Source organism: Carlito syrichta, unplaced genomic scaffold (assembly GCF_000164805.1).
Source record: "Carlito syrichta isolate Samal-C Ts95f unplaced genomic scaffold, Tarsius_syrichta-2.0.1 Scaffold309206, whole genome shotgun sequence".
Lineage (NCBI taxonomy): Eukaryota > Metazoa > Chordata > Mammalia > Primates > Tarsiidae > Carlito > Carlito syrichta.
In genome coordinates this window covers 24,247-29,096 of record NW_007253302.1, presented here as the reverse complement: position 1 = coordinate 29,096, position 4,850 = coordinate 24,247, and the positions used below count along the sequence as shown (strand labels likewise).

Sequence of the window (4,850 nt, the reverse complement as noted above, 5' to 3'; positions counted from 1 at the left end):
ATCAAGAAGGGGTGCTGGATTTTATCAAAAGCTTTTTCTGCATCTAATGATATAACATGTAGCTTTTGTTTTGACATCTGTTGATGTATTTAATTACATTTATGGTTTTATGAATGTTGAACCAGTCTTGCATCCCAGGGATGAAGCTACTTGGTCATGATGGATGATTTTTGAGATGTGTTGTTGAATCCGGTTTGCTAGGATCCCTGTTGAGAATTTTAGCATCTATGTTCATCAAAGATATTGGCCTGTAGTTCTCTTTCTTTGTTAGGTCTTTACCTGGTTTGGGTATCAATGTGATGTTAGCTTCGTAAACTGATTTGGGGAGAGTTCCATCTTTCTCAATTGCCTGGAATACCTTCAGTAGGATTGGTATCAGCTCCTCCTTAAATGTCTTGTAGAATTCTGCTAGAAAGTCATCTGGTCCAGGGCTTTTTTTTGTAGGTAGTTTTCTTATTATGTAGTCAATTTCCTTGATTGTTTTTTTGTTTGTTTGTTTGTTTTTTTGAGTTGGAGTCTCACTCTGTCACCCAGACTGGAGTGCAGTGGCAGCGGCCACTGCAGCCTCGACCTGCTGGGTTCCAGCGATCCTTCTGCCTCAGCCTTCCAAGTAGCTGGAACTACAGGCACACGCTACCACGCCCAGCTAATTTTTGACTTATTGTAGAGATGAGGTCTCGCCAAGTTGCCCAGGTGTGTCTCAAACCCACGGGCTCTGGCAATCCACTCACCTCAGCCTCCCAGAGCACTGGGATTATAGGCTGAGCCACCGAGCCCGGCTTCTTTGATTGTTATTGGTCTATTTAGGGTCTCAATATCTTCTTGTTTCAACCTAGGCAGGTTGTGTGATGACAGAAAGTCCTCCATTTCCTTAAGGTTTTCAAGTTTCTTTCCATACAAGTGTATGTAGTAGTCTCTAATGATCTTTTGTATTTCTTCAGGGTCAGATGTGACTTCATCTTTTGTGTTTCTGATTGTGCTTATTTGGTTTTTATCTTTCTTTTTCTTGGTCAGTCTAGCTAGGGGACCATCAATCTTGTTTATCCTTTCGAAGAACCAGCTTTTTGTTTCACTGATTTTTTGTGTTGTTTTTTGTCTTTTATGTCCTGGATTTGGGCTTTTATTTTGGTGATCTGAATTCTTCTGCTGAAATTGGGGTTTTTGTGGTCTTGCTTTTCTAGTTTCCTTAGGTGGCTTGTTAGGCTGTTAATTTGTGATCCTTCCATTTTCTTCATGTGCGTTTGTAGGGATATAAATTCCCCTCTTACCCCCACATCTTTAAAATTAAAAATTAAAGAAAAATAGTTGAAACATACTGAAATACAAAAAAATATGTGTTTCAAAACCCATAACATTATTTCAGGTTTAAATATTTTATTTACACCCAGACCAGAATTTAGTATAACTTTACTTTTCTGGTTTTAATGGAAACAAATGGGCAAAAGATATGAACAGACACTTCACAAAAGAAGACATCCGAGCAGCCAACAAACACATGAAGAAATGCTCAACCTCACTAATCATCAGGGAGATGCAAATCAAAACCACACTGAGATACCACCTAACTCCAGTCAGAATGGCAATTATCAACAACTCAAAAAAATAACAGCTGCTGGAGAGGGTGTAGTGAAAAGGGAACACTTCTACACTGTTGGTGGGAGTGTAAACTAGTGCAACCTCTGTGGAAAGCAGTGTGGCGATTCCTAAAAGCTCTAAAAATTGACCTTCCATATGACCCTGCAATCCCCCTACTGGGAATATACCCTGAAGAACACAAATCACACTAATTAATATTTTCAACATCTACTTACTAAAAAAAATTAACCACTAAAAATACATGAAAACTTGTATGTAGGGGCACATATTTTTCCTTTCGTCTCAGGCTTCCATATGGTTTGGCATGTCATTGCTAAAGCCTAACTCCAGAGTGCAAATAACTGATAATAGTTTTGGCCAGTATGAATACTTTTCACTTATTCAGCATGTTTTCCATTGTTTTTTTTCAAATTATTCTACATTATTCAGTCTTAGGATATAAGTAATATAGTTTCATCTTATTTGTAACTATCTTGTACCTAAAACAATGTAGTCAGTAAATTCCCAGAACATATTACACAAGTAACTTAGTTTGCTATCCTGTGTTAGCATCAATTTATCAACAGTTTACATTAAAGCTTAGTCTTAGTTCGAATACTCATCAACTGAGGAGTGGATAAACAAAATGTGGCATATTTATACAATGGAATATTCATTCAGCAATAAGAGCTAAAAATCAAAGTCCTTTCTGTAGCTTGCAAGACCTTTGACAGGATAGTGTTTTTGGCTGAAGGACTTACAGGGAGCTGATGATGCTTGACCTTTCCTGTTAGAAAGTATCTGGCTTTCCTGTTCATTCATTTGTCGGTGCTATCAATAAAGTTTTAGTGGGCACAGACCCCCCTTTGCTTTGGCAAGATGGCGGAGTACGACTTGACTACTCGCATCGCCCACTTTTTGGATCGGCATCTGGTCGTTCCGCTCCTTGAATTTCCCTCTGTGAAGGGGATATATAATGAAAAAGAGTTATCACAAGGGAAATTGGATCTTCTTAGTGATACCAACATGGTAGACTTTGCTATGGATGTATACAAAAACCTTTATTCTGATGATATTCCTCATGCTTTGAGAGAAAAAAGAACCACACTTGTTGCACAAATGAAGCAGCTTCAAGCAGAAACAGAACCAATTGTGAAGATGTTTGAAGATCCAGAAACTACAAGGCAAATGCAGTCAACCAGGGATGGTCGGATGCTATTTGACTACCTGGCGGACAAGCATGGTTTTAGGCAAGAGTATTTAGATACCCTCGATAGGTATGCAAAATTTCAATATGAATGTGGGAATTACTCAGGAGCAGCAAAATATCTTTATTTTTTTAGAGTGTTGGTTCCAGCAGCAGATAGAAATGCTTTAAGTTCACTCTGGGGAAAACTGGCCTCTGAAATCTTAATGCAGAATTGGGCTGCAGCCATGGAAGACCTTACATGGTTAAAGGAAACCATTGCTAATAATTCTGTGAGTTTTCCACTTCAGTATCTTCAGCAGTGAACATGGCTCATTCACTGGTCTCTGTTTGTTTTCTTCAACCACCCCAAAGGTCGCGATAATATCATTGATCTTTTTCTTTACCAACCACAGTATCTTAATGCAATTCAGACAATGTGTCCACATATTCTGCGCTATTTGACTACAGCAGTCATAACAAACAAGGATGTTCGGAAACACTGGCAGGTGCTAAAAGATCTAGTCAAAGTTATTTAGCAGGAACCTTACACATATATCAAGACCCAATTACAGAATTTGTTGAGTACTTGTATGTTAACTTTGACTTTGATGGAGCTCAGAAAAAACTGAGGGAATGTGAATCAGTACTTGTGAATGACTTCTTGGTGGCTTGTCTTGAGGATTTCATTGAAAATGCCCGTCTCAGCCGGGCTCGTTGGCCCAGCCTGTAATCCCATGCCTTTGGGAGGCTGAGGTGAGTGGACTGCCTGAACCCTGCGGGTTCGAGACCTGCCTGGGCAACTTGGTGAGACCTCGTCTCTACAATAAATAAAAAAATCAGCCGGGCGTGGTTGCACGCGCCTGAAGTTCCAGCTACTTGGAAGGCTGAGGTGGCAGGATCTCCGGAGTCCAGCGGGTTGAGGCTGCGGTGGCCGGAGTGGCCACTGCACTCTAGTCTGGGAGACAGAGTGAGACTCCAACTCAAAAAAAAAAAAAAAGAAAAGAAAGTGCCCGTCTCTTCATATTTGAAACTTTTTGTCGCATCCATCAGTGCATCAGCATTAACATGTTGGCAGATAAACTGAACATGACTCCAGAAGAAGCTGAAAGGTGGATTGTGAATTTGATTAGAAATGCAAGATTGGATGCCAAGATTGATTCTAAATTACGTCATGTGGTTATGGGTAACAATGCAGTCTCACCCTATCAGCAAGTGATTGAAAAGACCAAAAGCCTTTCTTTTAGAAGCCAGATGTTGGCCATGAATATTGAGAAGAAGCTTAATCAGAATAGCAGGTCAGAGGCTCCTAACTGGGCAACTCAAGATTCTGGCTTCTACTGAAGAATGTAAAGAAAAGATGAAGAAACTATAGAAGAAAATGAAATAATAAAACTATTGTATAAAGGTTAACAAATTTTAGAAACAGCATATTGAGTATAAATTTTGGAGAGTTTGAATAAAATTGGCTGTGGTTCATTAAAAAAAAAAAGAAGAAAGTATCTGGCTTCCAGTACCAGCATCAGCCTCATCCCTCTGTGATAGGAGGCTTGTTGTGACATCTTCCTGGGGAGTCACATAATACCAAGGACAAACTTCTTATCATCCAGGAAAGAGTAAAACTTACTTTCAATTCAGCTGCAAATACTACTATTTGATTTTATTTATAAGAAGATTTTTGTTATATTATGTTTCAAAATATCCTGTTTGCTTGACTTAGCAAAATAAAATACCACTTTCATTTTATTTTTGTTGGTCTAGTTTTTATGTGCATGTAAGAATAACACCAGCAGAAAAGGAGGCATATTGGTAAAATCTTAATAAAAAAAATAGTGCTGCCAAGACTAGAACAAAAACTTTTTTGTGTTTTTGAATAGACGAGCCAAAAAATAGCTCTAAAACTTAATAATTATTATCCCCTTGAACTTTGAAACCCTGAAAACAACACATAATTCTAAAAATTCAGGAGTTAGAAAAATAATAAGCTTTAACATTCAAGAAGACATTTTTAGCAGATTCAAAGAAAGGCATAAAATATTTAAATATTGATATACTTATCTGAGGAGACTTGAACTAGCTGGCAAATTTA

The 4,850-nt window shown here is 38.3% G+C and overlaps 1 pseudogene across 1 annotated transcript; it reads left to right on the top strand.

The window, feature by feature from the left end:
* Positions 1 to 2,433: 2,433 nt before the first annotated feature.
* LOC103269394 lies at positions 2,434 to 4,256 on the top strand (annotated as a pseudogene). The gene is made up of 2 exons (XR_504878.2): positions 2,434 to 3,462; positions 3,768 to 4,256. The product of XR_504878.2 is annotated as a eukaryotic translation initiation factor 3 subunit E-like (transcript).
* Positions 4,257 to 4,850: the final 594 nt, after the last annotated feature.